Source organism: Dasypus novemcinctus, chromosome 12 (assembly GCF_030445035.2).
Source record: "Dasypus novemcinctus isolate mDasNov1 chromosome 12, mDasNov1.1.hap2, whole genome shotgun sequence".
NCBI classification, from domain to species: Eukaryota; Metazoa; Chordata; class Mammalia; order Cingulata; family Dasypodidae; genus Dasypus; species Dasypus novemcinctus.
In genome coordinates this window covers 14985353-15007583 of record NC_080684.1, presented here as the reverse complement: position 1 = coordinate 15007583, position 22231 = coordinate 14985353, and the positions used below count along the sequence as shown (strand labels likewise).

The following is a 22231-nucleotide window of genomic DNA, read 5'->3' as shown; positions in this document are numbered from 1 at the left end:
AAAATCAGAAGAGAACACCACGCTCCCGAGAACAGGTGAAGATTTTAATAAACTCAGTCTCAGCCACCATCATCCCAACAGCCAGTTTCTATGTCAAGCCTAGTTCAAGGTTTCAACAAAAGGAAGTGGTTGACAAAAGAATTAGCAAAATCCAGAAGTGTTCAATGGGAAAAAAATTACTGCGTGGGGGGAAAGCTTGTTCTGTATACCATGTAGGCTACACATGTTCTGCAAGTGGGGAAGTTCCTTTGAAAACAGGTACTACTGGGAAACGGATGTGGCTCAATCAACTGGGCTCCCGTCTACCATAAGGGAGGTCAAGAGTTCGATGCTCAGGGCCTCCTGGTGAGGACGAGCTGGCCCACGCAGGAATGCCACCCTATGCAGGAATGCCAACCTATGTGGGAATGCCACCCAGCATGGGAAAGCCACCCTGCACAGGAGTGCCAGCCTGGCACAGCAAGATGACACAAGAGACACAGGCGAGAGAAAATAAGATGACAAAGTAGAACAGGGAATTGAGGTGGCACAAGAGAGTAAGCACCTCTCTCACTCCAGAAGGTCCCAGGATCAGTTTCCGGAGCCTCCTAACGAGAATAGAAGCAGACACAGCAAAACACACAGCGAATGGACACAGAGAGCAGACAATGGGGGGAATGGGGAGGGGAGAGAAATAAATAAATCTTTAAAAAAAAACAAAACAGGTACTACTGCAAAATCTCCTAAACACAGAGTTCTTTTTAGATTGATTTATTTATTCCCCCCCTCACCAACCCCACTGCTTGCACTCACTGTCTGCTCGTTTGTGCTCATCTTCTTTTTAGGAGGCACCAGGAACTGAACCCAGGTTCTCCTATGGGGGAGCTAGGTGCCAAATCACTTGAGTCACTTCTACTCCCTATAGAGTTCTTTTTTCTTTTAATTATCTCTCTCTTTTTTAAAAAGATATATAGATCACAGAAAATGTTACAAAAAAATATAAGCGGTTCCAATATACCCCACTCCTCCCACATTAACAACTTCTTTCATCAGTGAAGTACATTCATTATGTTTGATGAAGACATTTTGGACCATTGCTATACCGCAGGGATTAGAGTTTACACTGTAGCTTACACTCTCCCCCATTACATTCAATGGGTTATGGCAGGATATATAATGTCCAGCATCTGTCCCTGCAATATCATTCAGGACAACTCCAAGTCCCGAAAATGCCCCCATATCACACCTCTTCTTCCCTCTCCCTGCTCTCAGCAACTTCTTTGTTGCCTATGAGGCACCAGAATGTCCTTCATCTCCTTTACTGTTTTGCTATTTAAACTTTCCTATGTATATAACTTGCCTTGTCCCTAAGACTGGAAGCTTCTGGGTGGAAGCACTGTAGACCTGCTTCCTTTTGTGAGCCCCCTGCTCACCCCAGCAGCGACCAGCACGTGCTGGGTAAACACAGAAGAAGCTCACCAGATACAAATCAAATTGCAAAGTCAGTTCATCTCCTGTCTTATTCTTCCATGATTGATTGCTTCTAGGCATTATAGAATGCAGGCATGACAAGAAATTAATGATATACACAATTTTATTAACTTCATAAAATACGATGTTTCAGTTGCTTGCGGCTCCGGTTGCTGACTTCATTTTAATCAGAGACTTTATCGTAATATAATGCACTGCTTTATCAGCCTTCCCATCTGTCGTGAAAATACAGTGGCCGTAAGATAATAATAACAGGTAATATTTACTGTTTTCGTGTGCCAGGCCCATGCTGCTCCACATATTTTGTTATTTCCTTTACTCCTCGTTACAGCTCTGCTCAGCTTGCCCAGGATCATAGGGCTAATAGGTGGCAGAGTCAAACCCAACCCAGACAGAGGCCGCATTTAAAATAAGTCACTGGGTGCAAATATAAAAACAATTTTTCTATGGTCTGTGTTATTGAAATAGAAGTACTTTGCATGACTTTTTTATTTTAATCTTTATAAAAACCCTTTGAAATTGAGATATTATTGTTCTGGCTCTAATATTAAGCTCTGTAACTTTTAGAATATTACTTCAACTGAGGTCCTCTGCCTCCGTTTCCTCCTTTCTGAAATGGGAATATGAATATTACGGAGAGGATTCAACAAGTTTGGTTCTGCCAAGCATTTGGAAAAGTGCCTGGCACGTGGCAGGATGTTGTAGGACCTTGCCGGTGTCGTTCCTACCCCTCTTTCCCCATGTGGTCAAAAACCTATGTTATGGTCATTCACTATTTATCATCCTCAAGCATATTCAGATCCTTCCCCAGTGTTCAGTGTTTGGGATGTGTTTTAAAACAAATAGGGGTATAAGACTTGGCTCAGTGGTTAGGGCATCCGTCTACCACATGGGAGGTCCGTGGTACAAACCCCGGGCCTCCTTGACCCGTGTGCAGCTGGCCCATGCGCAGTGCTGATGTGCGCAAGGAGTGCTGTGCCACACAGGGGTGTCCCCGCGTAGGGGAGCCTCACGCGCAAGGAGTGCGCCCCGTAAGGAGAGCCGCCCAGCGTGAAAGTGCAGCCTGCCCAGGAATGGTGCCGCACACACGGAGAGCTGATGCAGCAAGATGACGCAACAAAAAGAAACACAGATTCCCATGCCGCTGACAACAACAGAAGCAGACAAAGAAGATGCAGCAAATAGACACAGAGAACAGACAACCAGGGTGGGGGGGAGGGTGGAGAAATAAATAAATCTTTTTTAAAAATAAATAAATAAAACAAATACGTTTGCCAAAACATACAAAATAGATATGCTGAAATGAAGATCTATGTCCGTTTAAATATAAATGCACCCAAAACAGGGACTGGCACACATTAAAAGGTCATTGAATATTTAATGATAGAAGTATACATAAATGAATGGTGGCCAAATGAAGGAATAAATGAGCAAAGGTGCAAACAAGAAAGTAAATGATTAGCAAACCAAATGAAGTCATTTCAACTGAGCTGCAGAACCGGAGAATAAATCAATCCAGAGGAATAAAATGGAAAGGACTCTTTTCAAAGAATTTTATTTCAATGTTTCACTTAAGTGATGGTAAACTATGATCTATTAAAATGCAATTAATATTTTTTTTCAAAAATAAGTACTGTGAAGAAGTTGCATAGAAAGCTCTTAATATAAGTCCACGCCCAATTATAAGAGACCCTCGTGGCGATTTCATTAAAAATTGAGGAAGGAAGTCCGTGGTCAGTTTTTATTTCATCCGTAATTTCCCACACTTTTCAAAGAGCTATATTATAACTCTTTCTCAGACATTTTCAGGGAAGTACTGTGATTGTGAAAGTAGATGTTCCAAATACCTAAATACCTAAGCTAAATATTTACATTCTGCCTTTTCAGTTACACAATCGACTTTGTTCTTTAGCATTTAGGTCAAAACACCTAAATGTTTTAAAACATCAATAACAAGAGGATATGATTTTTCACCAGATAGTCTAAACTTACTGGTTTTAGCAAAACCTTCACAAGAAGGAATTGAACAATCAAAAATGTTAATGTACACACTCCCTGAAAATAAGAAAAAAGGAGGACGGTGTTGGCCATTTATTATTTTTAGCACAAAAACATATCACCCTTCCACTGTCCTCTGTTTATGTACTTAAGATATGGTGAGCATTCACATCCACCTACATCATTATAACAAAAACCTCAATTTACTGACTTTACACAGGATTTACTTCAAAGGAGTTCTTGGAGCTTGGATGCAGAAGTTTATTCATTTTCACAGCATCCTTGCTCGTAGGCATGTGACTAGCATCTTAACTTCATTAAACAAAATTGATTGCGAAACGCTAATGTTTCTCCCCTTTTCTTACATGGCTGCATTTTGCAGATTTATTGACAGTGAGTTACATGTCCCTCCCTGAATGTCAAAAAAACATGTGTGGTTCCCTCAGCTTTGCTTCCCTTTCTCCCAAGTCTCAGATCCCCTGCTGGGTCAGTTTAACCCAACCTAGAAATACCTTCTTGGAGTTTGCCCAGGCAGCCAGCCCTTCCTGCCCAGCTGTCCATGTGACTTCTTAAATGTATGTAAAGGAAGAATAACCTAGTTGGAGGCGGGTGGAGAGTCCTACTGCCCTAAGAGAAACCATGAGTTCTAAGCCAAGCATCACGATTTAATAGTTATGAGACTTTGGGCAAGTTGCTTCACCTCCCAGTTCTGGGAGATATTTCTCGGTTGGGTGAGAAACAGTATTTCACAATCGATTTCTCTCCTCCTCTGATTTCACTTGAAACTCCTGTTCTGGCCCAAAGTTTTGTATCTGAGCCTTTGAGCAAACCCCCAATCTGACCTCTCCTTGTGTCACGGGAACTGCTCTTGCAGGTCCTGGAAGACCAGGCTCTCCAGCAGCAGCCCCTGGGGAGGTGCCTTCATGTGAAGAGACAGCAGGAGTGTGTCAGGTGTGTCCCTTTGCCCTGAACTGGCCAAATTTACGACACTGGAACTGCACATTCTTCAGGAATGGAGCCATTCCGAGGACCTTCACGACCGAAGCCACAGGGAGGTATTTGAATTCCCAGGGTCACCTCTCTCAAACCATACTTGAGCTGCCAGGACTGAGTCACTTTCTACTGTGGGTCACATTACTGGTAGCAGATTCCACCTGTTTCAATATTTGGTTGATGACAAAAGTGACTCTTAAGAGCTGAGGGACAGGGGCAGCTGAGCAGGCTTCCAAACCAGTTGAAGAAGAAACCAAGGTAACCAGTCCCCTGCAAGAGGGATTAAGAAGACTACTAGGTGGGAAAAGCGTGCTCCAATAGGTAACTTTCTCAGGGATCTTTCTTGGATTAACCAGAGAGGGGCAAAGTATCGGTTTAAATTGCAGCAGGAGAGAGAGTAAGCTTAAATCGCAACAGAAAAGAATGCAGATCAGATCAACTGAAGAGCTTCTTTGTACATTAGAACGAATAAGCAAGGAGAAAGAATTTTATCCTTTAGGAAGCTTTAAGAATATACTACATAGATCTCTAAAGTAGATACTTGGAAGCAAGATCCATCATGCGCCTTTCTAGTACTAGAAATTTTCCAGGTGAACACAGACTTCCTCCAAATGAAACATCATAGAGAGGAAGAGACAAAATCCCTTCTCTGCCGTTGTTTTAGTTTCCTAGACTGCTGAAAGCAGACACCATGGAATGGGTTGGCTTAACAATGGGAATTTATAGCCTACAGTTTTGAGGCTGAGGAAAATGGCTAAATCAAGTCACCATCAAAGTGATGCTTTCAGACTGGCCACTGGCGAGCCGTGGCTGCTCTGCACACACCGAGGCCCACGGTAGCATCTGCGGGTCTCTCTCTTCTCTTCTAGGTTTCACGGCTTTCAGCTTCTTGTTTCTGTGGTTCTCTCTCTCTCTCTCTCTCCTTTCCATTTTTAAAGGACTACAGTTATACCATGTTACATCGGGGTTTTCATTAGGTATCTATGGACTTTAAAAATTATCATTAAGCCTTACCATATTAATACTAAATTTCTGTCTATATGGAAATTCGAGGATCATGACAAATATTAAGCAAGGAAGCATGGAGGTGTTGAAATATTTCCTTGGAAAATGGCAGGAATGGCACAGGAATTGAAGAGTTTACCATAAATCACAAATCTGGGTTTCTGAGTTAAAATTAAGAAGCCGAATTCCTGAATCCCAGGCATGGACGGATGAATGGACAACCCCTCTTTTCCTGTGACACGCATGCCCCAAGGGAACCACCCCTCACAAGAACCACGCACGGGAAAAATCACACCGTTCATCCCTCAGGCCCCTTCCCTGTTACAGGTGACTCCCCGAGACCCAAAGAGTTTCAGTAACGTGCCCAAGACTACACAGCTCGGGACAAGAAGCAGCCTCCTGCCTGCCTCCTCCCTGCTGGCCTTCTCGTTTCCACCTCTAGTCACAGAGCAGCTGGACTTGACCCACTCATTCACCCAGCCGATGTCCGCTGAACGCCCTGGGTGTAATGCGATTCTCACCTGCCAAGCAATATTAGCTCTCTCCCCCACTCCCCAATAAAAAAGGATCAATATTCAAAATTAGCAGGTAACTAGGTGAGGATAAGCCTTAGCACAGGCTTTGGGATTAAACACACCTGGACACAGAAGCCTGACTCTGCCCTTTACATGTGACCTTGAGCTTCTGAATCTTCTTCTGTAAATTCATGATAATTTGCTCAGAGGATGCTGGTGATGATTAAATGAGCTGGTGTTTATGTTTTTTTAAATAGCAGAACATCTGGACATTGTCAGAGGGTCAATAACTGGTAGCAAGTACCACTGTTACTGAATTGGGCTGAGAGTGGAAGTACTAATGAGGGCAGGGGAGCATGGATGAGAAGCCAAAAGTATTCTCTCCTCCCTTCTCTTCACTCTCCCAGCAGATCACCTCCTGCCAGCCGAGCCATACCAATGCTGGAATTACTGATGAGTTACAAGAGGCCTTGGAATGCCTCACTTCATCAATCGGTTCTGTCTGCAGGATTTCCTAACCCTTACACACACACAAGCGCACACACACGATCGCACTCTCCGAGGCTGACTTTCTTAGCAAACCACCTTTAAATTCCTTAGAGTTGGTGAGTCACCTACCAGTCCTAACTCGTGTACATTCCTGGAAGATAAAATTCAGAACCTTGCCTACTAAGTTTTTAGTTAATAGTAAGACATCAGACTGAGATGAGAATTGTTAAATTTAAAAACAAAGAACAAAGAAAGCATGTTGGGAGTTTTCCCCCATACATACCTTATCCACCGTCTCCATGATTCATTTAACCCCTAACAACGTGGGGCATACATGGAGAGCCACCCAGACTCCCTGTCCCTGTAGCTTCCCAGGTACTGGGGGAGATGAATATTGGTAAACAAACAAAGGCAGTTAAGGCTGTATAAAGACAGAGGCATCCGTGTTCTGGAGGGAAAGCATCTGTAAGACCCAGGAATTGGGTGAAGCAAGAGAGCACCGGTTTGGAAAGCCTTCAAGGAAGAGTTCTAAAGGGCAGGAGGGTGACAGCACAGCTATGACTTCATACCTAACGAGAGAGCAAAGCAGACTAGCAGGAGACAGCAGAAAAAGTAACTGCTTGCATGCGGAGAACGAAGGTGAAGGAAATTGCAAACTCCTCCAGGACACTATGATACCCACAGAGTCAAAGTAAACCAGGGAGCTGACTAAACGTGCCTAGCAGGTAGACATGAATTTTCCCCCTTGCGTGTTCACCTGTATTGATCAGATAATGAATCCACTTTCTGCTTGCATTTGCCACCAATGTTAATATGAAGGCCCCAAACTCAAAGCCAAACAAATTAACTTCAAAATCCCAGGAGTGAATGATTAACCTCTTCTAGGTCAATAAAAGACAGGGACACCTGCGGGGGAGGGGAGGTTAGGAGAATTTTTGTTTACTATTAAAAAGGATGGGAGGGGAAGCGGATGTGGCTCAACTGATTGGGCTCCCGCCTACCATATGGGCGGCCCTGGGTTCACGTCCCGGGGCCTCCTTGTGAAGGCAGGCTGGCCCACACCCACAGAGAGCAGACAGCCTGTGCCCTCAGAGAGCTGGTACATCAAGACAACACAACAAAGGGAGACATGCAGAAACAGAAGAATGCACAGCAAATGGACACAGACAGGAGACGCAAGCATGTGGCAAGTGAGGAGGGGGATAAATAAATAAAATAAATCTTAAAAAAAAAAAAAGGATGGGAGGGAAGCCGAGGTGGCTCAAGCAGTTGAGCACCTGCCTCCTAAAGAAGACCAAAAACAACAAGCAGGTAACGATCAGATATCAAGCAAAAACAATGAGCAGACAACAAGAAAAAAAAAAAAAGCCACATGAGCAGGGAGCAGATGTGGCTCAAGCAGTTAAGCGCTGGCCTCCCCATGGGAGGTCTTGGGTTGGTTCCCAGTCCCTAGTACCTTGAAGAAAAAAGAAAGAAAGAAAGAAAGAGCTAGAGAACTACAGAACTATAGTTTTTTTAAAATACTATCTTTTCTAGTTTTTTTTTTTTTTTTTTTTTTGCTCCCATGTTAGCAAGCTTATAATGGCTAGGAAGTTTATATTTTTTTGCTTTTAAATTTATACAGCCACACCAATACAACAGTACCACTGGTGGGGTACTGGATACTTTTATAAATACTTGTTGACCAAGCTGGTCAGGCTCCTTATTTGGGTCATAAGACTCGCAGACATATCCTTTCTGAGAAATCTTGATTCCCTCCTCCACAAAATCCCTGCAGACCAAGATGATGGCAATTTATAGAGTAAAATAAAAATTCTCATTTAGTGAGAGCATTCAATGTGATAGGCTCTATTCTGGTGCTTTCCTTGTCATTTCCAACCCTCTGGTGAGTAAGGAATCCCACACCCTGTGATAAAGGAAATACCATTACAGATGAAGAAACAGGGACTTAGAGGAGTGAAGCAATTCCCAAATCACAGAATTAAGAAGTCACTGAGGGACAGCGGCGGACTTGGCCCAGTGGTTGGGGCGTCCGTCTACCACATGGGAGGTCCATGATTCAAACCCCAGGCCTCCTTGACCCATGTGGAGCTGGCCATGCGCAGTGCTGATGCACGCAAGGAGTGCCCTGCCAGACAGGGGTGTCCCCCACGTAGGGGAGCCCCACGCACAAGGAGTGCGCCCCGTAAGGAGAGCCGCCCAGCATGAAAGAAAGTGCAGCCTGCCCAGGAGTGGCGCCACACACATGGAGAGCTGACACAGCAAGATGACGCAACAAAAAGAAACACAGATTCCCGTGCCGCTGACAACAACAGAAGCGGACAAAGAAGACGACGCAGCAAATGGAAACAGAGAACAGACAGTGGGGGGGAGGGGAGGGGAGAGAAATAAATAAAATAAATCTTAAAAAAAGAAAAAAAAGAAGTCACTGAAAGGGGAGTTCCATCCAACCCCAAACTGTGATTGCAGGGCCCTGGCTAAAGAGTCAGCCAGAATTCCATGAAGAATCACTTAAGCCTGTACCTCAATTTTTACAAATAAAAGTGAATAAACTGTTCTTGTGGTCCTCCACAATAGTATCTCAAATGCCTTAGTTACTCTCAGGAAAAAATTATATTAAATGTCCAGTACATAAGTCCCGACCATCGCTACACGAGATGAGTCAGACTCTCCGGGCAGCTTAAGAGCCCTCCTCCTCCCTTTCCCCAGAAGCAGCGATCTGATGAAAGTCCGGTTTCTTCAGATTCCCCAAACCCCTCCATGCACGTGCCAGGAGTTCTGCCGTCGAGGTTTAAACTGAGCTGGGTTGGAACAAACCACAGCTTGCGGTCGTGCTTCCTTGCCGTTGGCATCTAAATAGCTCCTACTAGCCATGATCCTCTGGGGGGAAAGACCCTGCCTGCAGACACATGCCCCTGGAAAGATGGATCTGCGCAGGTCCCGCTCTTCAACGCAGCCTGCAGGTGGAGAGAGCCCCCGGCTCCGCGCGCCTCGGCACTGCGCACTGGCTGCGGCAGGCGGCAAGAGCTGGCTCCACAGGAGTCGCAGAAAACAGAAACAAGCATGTTGTTTCTGGACCGGTAAGTCTGGGCCTTGGGAAACATGAGGCTCTGTAAGGCCTGGAAGAGGCCTGTAGCAGTTTGATATGGTTATGAACTCCAAAAATAGGTATTGGATTATGTTTGTCATCTGGGCTGTACCTGGGCATGATTGAGTTATGATTGGGGCTTTGATTGGGCCACGTCTTTAGGGCATTGTGTCCCCATCTCTTGGTGGGTAGGGACTCATAGATAAAAGGCATGGCAAAGGACAGAGTTAAGGGTTTTCTTATGTTGGAGTTTGATGCTGAAGACTTAAAGCTGGAGCCCCGGGAGGTAAGCACACAGAGGAAAGAGAAGCCAGCCCCAGGAAGAAAGGAGCCAAGCCAGGAGAAGAACACAGAGGAATAGAGATGGCTCCTTAGACACAGCAGAAACCCCAGAGAGTGGACAGAGCCGTTCACCTGATAGTCTACAGCTGACCTTGTGGAGGAAACAGAGGAGCTGAGCCCAGAGGAACCCAGGAAGCCTGGACCCTCACAGATGTTGGCAGCCGTCTTGCTTGAACACATGAAAATAGACTTCGGTGAGGGAAGTAACTCATGCTTTATGGCCTGGTGTCTCTAAGCTCCTACCCAAATAAATACCCTTTATAATTTCTGGTATTTTGCATCAGCACCCCTTGGGCTGACTAATATAAGGCCCTTGCTGAAATGGGGCTCCCACCCTGCTTTCCCCATATGACTTCAAGTGTGGAGCCCACGACTCCTGCACCCCACTCATGGGAACCCCAGGAAAACAACCACCACCGCCCCAGGACTCTGTTGTGACAACAATGCCATGCAGATGATATTTTCAGCTGAAATGGACACTTAGCGCAATGCCCAAGGAAATCGTTAAAGAAGTATGAGGGGGAGCTAAGGTTTGAGGCATTAGAGAAATGTGATTTTATTATTCAAGAGAGATAAGGAACTGATCAGCAGATATAACACAACCAAGAAAAACCCAAAGCAATGCTGATATAATAGAAGAGGGAAATTTTTAAATCTAGAAGAAAGAAGGAAAAAAAAAACTTAAAAATACCTCCCTTTTCCTAAAGAAGGCACAACCTTAAAATTCAAATCAATTGTATTTCCAACCGAGAAAATGTTTATCAGACTACAAATTTATTTGGGGTGCCAATATCATCCTACAGTCCTTCCTTCCAAATATACCACTTCCATTATTATATTAGTAGATTTCTAAAATACCGAAAAGTCATCTTTCTGAATCCCTCGCCCCAGCTTAAATCTCCAGAGAAAAATAAAAATGAAGAAAGGAGAGGGGGGAGGGAGCACAGACAATACCTTTGGATCTGAATTTTCTTTTTCTTTTGAGGACATGATTTCTTTCTAAATTGCCGAATGTTTGGTGGCCCACACCCCTCTTGCGGTGGCACCAGCCTCCCCTTCCTGCCCCACGTCCCTCACCACTCAAGCCCTCCTTGCTGGAGGAGGTGGCCCGCTGCTGCGCTCCCCACGCCCTGCGCTCCCCACGCCGCCCTCTGCTCGCTAGCCCAGAGCCATGCTAAATTGTAATCTTCTAAAATCTTTCAATGGCTGCCTATTACCTGCTGCAGAGTTTCTAAGGGTTTTGTTGAAATCCGATTAGAGCTTTGGCCACTTCTTTCATTCTGTGACAGTAAATCATCCGTAAGCAAGAAAGTGCTGGGTTAAGAACCCTTGTCCTAGAGCAGAGTCTCCAAAGGAGCAGGCATGCACCCCACGGGCGCAGCAGGTGATGCGCGGTGGTACAGGAAAACAATACGAGCCCGTCTATTTTGACATATTTTCACTCTATAATAAAACTAAAAATAAAATAATTAGAAAGAAATGAAAATGCACATTACTGAATGGAATGATCCTGGGGCCTTCGCCTTATCTGTCTTTCACCTGACGTACTAGTTCCCTAAAGAAAGAAAAGGAATTCCACAAAGGAGATGCCTTTCTTCGCTTTGAGTATATCGGAATGAAATGCATTCTACATGCGACAGGATGTCATTACTGTGTTAATTTTATAGAATGAAGCCCCCCATAAAGGAGATTCTTCGCAATTCTTTCAAATTAGATGAGAATTTTTACACCCCATACCAGTTTGATGGTTAGTTTGTGTCAAAGTACATAAAAGAGTTGCCCAATTCAAAGGTGACTTACAGAGACAACCAAGAAGATGACAGCAGAGTAAGGAGCTCCTGGCATCAGCTCGTGCTCCAGGGCAGTTAGTAATCATCCATCACTATCTAAAGCACCTGTCTGGGGCTCCTGGAGACCAGAAGAACATCCTGCAACATCTGTGAAAGAATGGAAAGAGGGACTGCCCATCTGCGGAGAAGATCCTTAAGTAGAGCACTCCCCACCACAGAGGCCAGTGCCCATCCCCCACAAGCCACGTTGGGAGCTCTTCTGTGGCTGGAATTGGAAGCTCCATTTCCCAAAAACTGGGGAGGGAGGGATGGTTGGGCACCAGCCTCAGTTACTGATTAGTAAATTCGGTGGACTAAAGTATAATCCTAAGAACAGCTAAAGTTAGAACCTGTCCAAGTCAGAAAGAGACCAGTAGCTGCCACTTTAACTCTGCCCCCAGCATGAGAGGAAGCCGGTCAGACTGAAAATCACAGTGAAGGTAGGCACCAGCTCTCTCAATTCGGACTGGACTGCAGCTCTAACCTAAGCTGCAGCCCATCCTCTGGCAGGGAGGAAGCTGGGGGGTCCTACACCAGCCTCTCCGGGAAAATACAGACCACACCACAGAGGCTGGTGCTCATACTTCTTTGGCAGTGCAAGCTGCCTCAGGAGCTATTCTATGGCTGCATTTGGAAGCTGCATTTCCCAAAAGCAGGAGAGGAAGAGATGGTTGGGCACCAACTTCAGCTACTGATGAGTAAATTCAGCTAGCTAAAATATAATCCTAAGAACAGCTAAAGTTTGAACTTGTCCAAGTCAGAAAGAGGCCAGTAAATGCCATTTTGACTCTACCCCCCGCGTGATGGGCAGTGGGGCTGATTCTAAATCACAGGGCCCACAGGAACTGGTTCTTTCACCCAGATCAGCCTGCAGCCCTGGGCTGGGCTTCAGCCCCACCTCTAGCAGGGAGGAAGCTGGAGTGACTTCCACCAGCCTCTCCAGGTGACTGCAGGTACATTTGACTGGCACAGACTGAACAGTCAGAAGTCTCCTGGGGCAACCTTATGGCATAGATTGCTGCCCACACCTGCAGCTCCATCCCCGCCCCAGGCAGGAAGGAAGGGGCGTGAAGCTTCATTAGTCTCTCTAGGCAACTACAGGCTAGGCCTGCACAACTTGGATTATTCCACACAGCTATGACTCTGCCCCTATCCCTGACAAGGAGAAAGGTGGAAGAAGCTTCACTGGTCTCTGGGGCAAAGCGGGCAGCTTGAGCCTCCACAGCTTACAGCACCAACTACATGCTTGGCTCCTACTACACAACCAGCATGGGAGAAAGGACAGAAAAGCCCTAAACTAAAGAGAGACACTTCACCCAGTATAAATACATCTAGTGGCCACATGTCAAGATACCAACAAAAAATTATAATCCACACCAAAAAACAGGAAGATATGGCCCAGTTAAAGGAACAAGAGAAGTCTCTAGATGACATAAAGGATTTGAGACAACTAATCATAAATGTTCAAACAAATCTTAATAAATTCAATGAGATGGCTAAAGAGATTAAGGATATTAAGACACTGGATGTGAACAAAGAAGAATTTGAAAGCATACATAGAAAAATAGCAGATCTTACAGGAATGAAAGGTACAATAAATGAAATTAAAAATACATTGGAGGCACATAACAACAGATTTGAGGAAGCAGAAGAAAGGTTTTGGTGAGCTTGAAGACATGGCCTCTGAAAGCAAACATACAAAAGAACAGATGAAGAAAAGAATGGAAAAAATTGAACAAGTTCTCAAGGAACTAAATGATAGCAAGAGACATTCATGTCATGGGTGTCCCAGAAGGAGAAGGGAAAAGGGGCAGAAGAATATCTGAAGAAAAAATGGTAGAAAATTTCCCAACCTTATTGAAGGACATAGATATCCGTATCCAAGAAGCACAGCCTAGTCCCTTCCGAATAAATCTGAATAGACCAATTTGGATACATATACTAATCAGAATGTCAAATGCCAAAGACAAAGAATTCTGAGAGCAACAAGAGAAAAGCAATGCATAACATATAAGGGAGACCCAATAAGATTAAGTGCTGATTTCTCATCAGAAATCACAGAGGCAAGAAGACAGTGGAATTATATATTGAAGATACTGCAAGACGGCAAGTGGTTGTGGCTCAACCAGTTGTGTGTGTGCCTACCACATGGGAGGTCCCAGTTCTGGTCCCAGTGCCTCCTAAAGAAGACAAGCAGATGCTGCACCCACCACAATGAGCTAGACGCTGCACCCACAGCAACAAGGGAGACACTGCACCCACCACAACAAGCAGATGCCGCAGCCAAGGGGGAGCAGATGTGGCTCAGGCTGTTGGGCACTGGCCTCCTATGTAGGAGGTCCCAGGTTTGGTTCCTAGTACCTCCTGGAGAAGACAAGCAAACAATGAGCAGACAGAAGAGAGAACCATCTGGGGGGAATAGAGGGGCTAAAAAATATATATTGCAGGAGAAAAACATCCAGCCAAAAATCTTATATCCAGCAAGTTTGTCTTTCAAAAATTAGGGAGAGTTTAGAATATTCACAGATAAACAGAAACTGAGAGAGTTTATAACAAAGAGACCAGCCTTGCAGGAAATACTGAAGGGTGTGCTACAGTGTGAAAAGAAAGGACAGGAGAGAGGCTTGGAAGAGAGTCCAGAAATTAAGATTATATCAGCAAAAGTAACTAAAAATCTCAAAAGACTGGTGAAAATAAAATACGACAGGAAAAAACCCAGAGGTCAAAATGGGTGAAACAAGAACTGCTTTTACAATAATAACATTGAATGTTAATGGGTTAAACTCCCCAATCAAAAAACAAAGACTGGCAGAATGGATAAGAAAATATGAGCCATCTATATGCTGTCTGCAAGAGACGCACCTTAGATCCAAGTATACTAATAGATTGAAAGTGAAAAGCTGGAAAAAGATATTCCATGCATGCAATTACAACAATAACAACAAAAAATCCTGGAGTAGCTATACTTCTATCAGATAAAATAGACTTTAAAAGGCACTAGTAATGCACAATCTGAGGAGGAAGTCAGGGGAAAATTCCATTTACAATAACCACTAAAAGAATCAAATGTTTAGGAATAAACTTAACCAAGGATGTAAAGTACTTGTATTCAAAAAACTACAATGCATTTTTAAAAGAAAATGAAAAAGACCTAATTAGAAGAACATTCCATGCTCATGGGTTAGAAGACTAAATATCATTAAGATGTCAGTTCTACCCAAACTGATATACTGATTCAATGCAATCCTGATAAAAATTCTACCAGCATTCTTCAAATAAATAGAAAACACAATTGTCAAATTTATTGGAAGGGTAAGGGGTCCAGAAAAGCCAGAAACATCTTAAAAAGAAAAAGCAAAGTTGGAGGACTCTCATTTCCATACTTTAAATCATATTATTTAGCTACAGTGGTAAAAACAGAATACTGGTATAAAGACAGACACATAGACCAATGGATCTGAATTGATATTCAGAAATAGAACCCTCACATCTATGGTCAACTGATTTTTGAAAGGTTGTCAAACCCACCCAGCTGCAGCAGAACAGTCCATTCAACAAATGATGCTGGGAGAACTGGATATCCATAGCCAAAAGAAATAAAGAGGACCCCTATCTCACACCTTATACAAACACTAACTCAAAATGGATCAAAGACCTAAATATAAAAGCAAGAAACATAAAGCTTCTAGAAGAAAATGTAGGATAACATCTTCAAGACCTGGTGGTAGGTGGTGAATTCTTAAAGGAGTTAAGAGAAGGGTTGAGAAGAACTACTGATGCTTAATATACATAGAAGTTTTCATTAAATTTACTGTAAAAATGTGGAAATGTATAGAGTTGATGGTAACACATTATAGTAATAACTGGTTTACAAATGGGAATGTGGCTGCAAAAGGTAGTACAGAAATGTAAATGTCATTTGAAAGAAAGCTAGAGAATAATCTAGGGACTGAATAACACAGTAAACCCAGACGTGGATGGGAATTGTGGTTGATGGTACAGATGCAAGATTGTCCTCTGTGAGCTAGGGCAGGAGTATGTCACTATTGCAGAGTGGTGGGGATGTGGAGAAGCATGGGAAACATACAACTGGCATGACCAATGGACTGTGGTTTGGAGCAATACTGTAATATTCATGTATCTATGCCAAAGATGTACTGTGGAGTATGGGGAAAGTATGTGTCAAATGTACACTATGGACCATGGTTACTGGTAACAGTGGGAATAGTCCAATGATATTATCTCACTGTAACAAACGTTCCACCACGGCATGGTGTATTGATGGAGGCATGTCCTATGGTAGTTCTGGACATGAGGATGATTGTTTTGTAGGTTCACAACTTCTGTAATAAAAATACACTTTAAAAAATAATAATAGGGTGAGTTGGGAGAAACATACACCAAATATAAGATACTCTGCCTAGGAGTAATAGTTTGCTGATGCTCTTTCATCATTTGTTAAAAATGTTTCACAACAATGCAAGGAATTGGTGGTAGAGTAAGGTATGAGAGCCCTGTATGATGTTATGTATGCTTGTTTAGTAAGCTCACAACTTTAACTACACACTTATTATGTATGTTTATGCATGAGTGATATACTTCAATAAATGTTTAAATTTTTAAAAAGTGACACATTTCTCATTGACAAAAGACAAGGCTCCCAAGTTGTCTGGCCTATCCTCTGATGACTACCGGCTGTCAGAATTATGCAGATATTTCCAGGAAAATACGTATGTTTCCTACATCGCTTCAAGGTAAAGAGAACAACATAACAGTAAATGAGAAGGTGGCTCAGCTTTTTGGTAATCGCCTCCCCTTGAGTGGGGGCTGGACCTAGTGGCTTGTTTGTAATGAACACAAAATGGTAAAAGTCACTTCCAGGGTTATGTTGCGAAAAGACTGTGACTTCCATCTTGCTCCCTTTCTCCCTCTCTCTCTGGAAAAGCCCGCTGGCCAGGAACTCCTGTCTCTGGCCAATGACCAGCGAAGACCTAGGCTGCCAAAAGGCTTGTGAGTGAACTTGGAAGCAGATGGTCCCCAGTTCAACGCTGAGGTGCCTGCAGGCCCAGCCAACACCTTAACTGCAGCCTTGTGAGAGACCCTGAGCCAAAAGAACACATCTACATCACTCCCGGATTTCTGACCCACAGAAATTATGGGATAATAAATATCTTTTATCTGAGTCACTATTTGGGGGAATAATTTGTTACACAGCAAATGATAACTAATACAGTCTGGGAAATGTCTCCCCATTGTTTATGAATTGATGGCTGAAAATAATGTGACTGTGTCACATAAAAAACTCTCCAATCTGCCCATTTTTTAAAAATTGGAAACAGAATTTTTTAACATTTCAAAATGTTCCTAATAAAGACAATCTGTGGGTTTGAACCAATTGCTAGAATTTATAAAAATGCCACACCATCCAAAGAGTGCAAGAATGACTGAGTCCATGAACAGATGAATGGATAAAGAGAATGTGGAATATCCAAACAATGGAATATTATTCAGCCATAAAAAAAATGAAGTCCTGATATATGCTACAACATGGACATCATGTTGAGTGAAATAAGACCAGACACAAAAGGACAGATATCGTACCATTTCACTTACATGAACTGACTAAAATAAGCAAACTCGTAAGAGACAGAAAGTAGATTACAGGTTACCAGGAGCTGGAGGGAAAGGGTGAGGAGTTGATGTTTAAGGGGTACAGAGGTTCTGTTTGGGGTGATGGAAAACTTTTGGTAATGGATGGTGGTGATGACAGCACAACACTGAATGTAATTAGTGCCACTGAATTGCTTGAAAATGGTTAAAATGGGAAATTTTACGTTGTATCTATGTTACCACAATTTTTTTAAAAAATTTAAAGAAAGGTAGGAGATGAAAAAAAGCTGCATTTTGATGACTGGAAAAAAAATGGCTGACGTAGAATCAGGAAAAAATGGAAAGTTATTAATTAAATCTAAGAAAAACCTGAGCATTGTGCTTGAGAATGGAAAAAAATTAACATCATGATTTAGTTAGTTCTGCCCAAAAAAGCACTTCTATCTCTTGTGAAATATCTTTTGCTGTAGTTGTTAAAATCACGAATCAAAACAAGTTGAACTTAGAACCAATCTTTTTTTAATTACCCTCTCATAAAGTGTTAAACCAAAGTGTTGAAAAATATATAGTTTCAAACATACTGTCATTCTAATATTAGAATATTTTATGGGAACAAAAATATAGCTATCTCTTGAAATATTATCTTTACTCTCATATATCTGTGTATACTTTATTAGGGATATGATATATTAATATCATATATTAATATGATAGTACAAATATCAATATACACTATTAAATGACTATATATTGAGGAGTGCATGCTCCAAGCTACATTGACTGTTTGGTGTATGCAAGTGAGAATGTTTATAGACCCCTGGTCACAAAGTTAAGTTCAAACGCGTCCCCTTAGTTTGCACAGCTTCCCTGTATCTTTCTAGCCCCATTATCAGAGCCACCTGCAATTCTCAGGACACCCAGGAGTGAGCATGGAAGCAGATCCTCCCCCAGAAAGTGCATCTTCCATCCCACCCCACCCATCTGGCCCCACCTCCCTGTGTACCTAAGGGCTCTGACTCATATTTCAGTTCTCAGCTTCTCAACCATTTCATGACATTTCCCCTCTCTTTTCCCTTCTCCCTCCACCTTTCAGTGCTCCCCACGATGCCTTTTTAATTCTTTTAGTAGAGGGCTTACCATGCTATGGTGTATTTTAAGGATTTATTTACCATATACTCAGAAGCAGACAGTCAATAAACACCTGTTGAATCGATGGATGGATGAATGAATGATTTTTTAAGTACATTTTTCTCTATGGCTCAAACTTAAACAGGTTGAAAAGGAATCTCCCTTTACCCCATCCTGGCCAGATACTTGCACACCTCACCCCCAAGATTTAATTTATTTTTTTTTTAAGTTTCCAAAAGTTGAAAATAAAAACTCAATTAGATTCCAGAGCCAGAGTTTCTGTAGCGATTGCTCACAGCATTGTATAAGCAACACTGCCTAGTGGTAAGGGGTCAGTCTACCCCAGCTCAATTTCATCTCTGCCACCTCTTAGCACGTAATTTTAGGCACGTTAAATAGCCTCACAGCACCTCAATTTCTCCATTTGGTAAAATGGGGGACTAATGGCACCTCCCTCATAAGGGTGCTACAAGGATTAAGAATTAATGCTCAGGGAAGCAGATTTGGCCCAATGGATAGGGCGTCCGCCTACCACACGGAAGGTCCAAGGTTCAAACCCCGGGCCTCCTGACCGGTGTGATGAGCTGGCCCATGAGCAGTGCTGATGCGCACAAGGAGTGCCCTGCCACGCAGGGGTGTCCCCTGCATAGGGGAGCCCCATGTGCAAAGAGTGCACCCTGTAAGGAGAGCCACCCAGCACAAAAAAGTGCAGCCTGCCCAGGAATGGCGCCACACACACGGAGAGCTGACGCAGCAAGATGACGCAACAAAATGAGACACTGATTCTGGGTGCCACTGACAAGAATACAAGCAGACGCAGAAGAAACACAGTGAATGGACACAGGGAGCAGAGTAACGGGGGGGGGGGGGGGGGAGAGAAATAAATCTTAAAAAAAAGAATTAATGCATAAGCAGCAGCACAGAGTAAATGTTCAATAAGTGTTGGTTTTTATCTTGCCTTTACTAAGTAAATACGTAATAAGCACTAAGTAAATTCCCAGACTCCCCTATACCTCCAGTGAAAGCACACATGGAAACACCCATAGAGATAGGCACCTTAAAGACTTTTGTTTTTATTGTTGGAGCCTCAGTAAATAGAACAGGGTCTGGAACATAGTAGGTGCTCAATAAATGTCTGTTGATTGATTTCAGAATTCCTGATACATTCCTGTCACATACAGATGTGAACTTACACTGTGGTTCAAATCACTCTTTTCAGAGCATTCTCTGAGCAGCTACTGTCAGAAGCAGGATGTGAGGAAATAGCTAATGTGGCTGATATTGCAGGAAAGGCTGAGAGAGAAAGACACGGGAGGAAGTGACAGCTCAATAAGGATCAAAAGTCTATTGATGGTCTAAGGGAAATGATTCACAACTGCAGTATTTACACATAGTACACAATGTTCTAGTGACTTCGGTAAAGAAGGTTTATTTAAAAACAAATGAACAACAACAAAAAAAATCCTTGGCATATTTGAACATAGAACAAAATCTTTTTAAAATTAAATCAGTTCTATTGTCTGAATTCTTTCAATTACAAGTGACGAACACATGGTTGACTAGTACAAAAGAACAAGATTAACTAGTGTAAGAAAAGGGAATCGTTTGGGCTCAGATAAACGGCAAATTTAAAGCTTTGGTTCAGGGACTTAAAAGCTGTCATCAGGTGAGCCCGTTGAGCCCGCTGTCCCCCCATCCATCTGTCCCTGACTCCAGGTCGCTCTCTAGCTTTTGATTCTTTCTTACTATAGGCAAGTTTTCCCCATGTGGCAGGGAGATGAGGGCAAGGTCAGGGACAAGTGCAGGCATACACCAGCCCAGCTCTCAGACCCAGAGGGTGAGAGGTGTCTTTTTCCTCTCAGGTCCGTCTATAAAATTCCAGGGGAGGACTTTTATTGGCCCATCTTGGGTCACAGACCCATCTCCATCCCACCAGAACCATATGAAACCAAAGAGAAACTGTTCCACAAAGTGTGAATTCAGTCGTCAGGAGGAGATGGGAAGGGGTGCTGGGCAGACCAGAGCAATGGCTGCCCACCGCATCAACAGAGGAGAAAGCACTCAGAATTCTACCCCAAGCACACAAACCACCTTCCGTCGTCACATTCCCTTCCAAGGCTAGTGAATATATATATAATGTGTGTGTATATATGTATACAGATATACATAGTATTTTTTCATTTGATATTTTGTCATAAGCATTTTACCAATTGCTACATAGGCTTTATACTTATCAGGTTAAGTGTCTGTATAGCATTTAATTAAGTCAAAATGCAAGGATTTATGGGAAGCAGACGTGGCTCAAGCAATTGGGCTCCCTTCTACAATATGGGAGGCCTTGGGTTCGATTCCTGGGACCTCCTGGTGAAGGCAAGCTGGCCCACACTGCAGAGAGCTGGCAGCCCACGGTGTAGGAAAGCTGGCACAGAAAGATGACACAACAAAGGGAGATGCAGAGGAGAGACAGAGAGAGACGCAGCAGACCAGGGAGATGAGGTGGCTCAAGCAATCGAGTGTCTCTCTCTCACCAGAGGTCCCAGGATAGGTTCTTGGTGTCTCCCAAAGAGAAAGATGAGAAGAAAAGACAAGCAGACACAGAAAGAACACACAGCAAATGGACGCAGAGAGCAGACAGTGAGCACAAACAACAAGGGGGGTGGGGGCAGAATAAAATAAAATAAAATTTTTAAAAACGCAATGATTTACTTACCATTTCTTTAATGATTACTATTTAGGTGACTTCCAGCCATTGTTATAAAAAAAATTTTTTTAATGTCATCACTCTCTTCTTGCCTTGAACATGAATTCAGGAAGTTATTGGCTCATCCCCTCAGAGGCTACACGGTTTGCTTCCTCCAGGGGCTGGGAGCATTCTGGTGGGCTGGCAATCCATCGGCTCCTGGCTTTCCCATCACATGGTGATGTCCTCTCCTCTCTCTTCCAGGTTCCATCGACGTTCAGTTTCTGGCTCCTCCCTGTGGCTTTCTGTCACTATGTTTGAATTTCTTCTGCTTGTGAAAGACTCAAGTAATTCAGATTAAGAGACAACTTCATTCAGTTGGGCCACACCTTAATTTAAAATAATATCTTCTTCATCCTTTGGTGACTGGATTATGTTTCTTAACAGTTTGAGTATCAACAGATACTATTTCAATTCTTGCCTAGCATGAATAATATAATGTAAAAATGTATCCCTATTATATTCTTTTTTAAACAAATCAATTTTATTGATGCACATTAATAAAGCATAAATCCATCCAAAGCGTACAATTAATGGTATTTGGTGTAATCACATAGTTGTGCACTCATCATTGCAATCATTCTTAAAGCACTTTCATTATTCCAATAATAATAATACACAAAAAACAAACAAAAAAACTCATCACCTCTCAATCTCTCCGTGCTTCCCCTGCTGTACATAGCTGCTATTCTTTTTCCTTCTCTCTAGTGTACTTATATTTATATTTTGTAAAAACAGTCTTATATATACTATATCACTGATATTCGTGTTTTACATGAGGTTTTACTGTCTCATACAGTCCCATGCTACAGTTTCTAGCTTACCTTCTAGTAATGTACATGACCTTAGACTTCCCCTTTCAGCCACTGTCCTATCCATATAATAGCTCTGCAAGTTACCAACACCATGATAAAGTAAAAAGGAACAAAACATACCTGAAAAAAATAAAAGAAGATCAATAAATTATTGGAAAGGCTCAAAGAGTGGGCACAGCTATTCCATTTATTTAAAAGGTAGTGTACTT

General features: G+C 42.9%; 1 long non-coding RNA gene across 1 annotated transcript in view; it reads right to left on the bottom strand.

The window, feature by feature from the left end:
- Positions 1-21627, bottom strand: part of LOC101442712 (uncharacterized) — a 57901-nt gene extending 36274 nt beyond the window's left edge. The window contains exon 1 of the long non-coding RNA XR_009188181.2: positions 21178-21627. This is a non-coding gene — a long non-coding RNA (uncharacterized lncRNA). The remainder of the gene's footprint in view (positions 1-21177) is intronic.
- Positions 21628-22231: the final 604 nt, after the last annotated feature.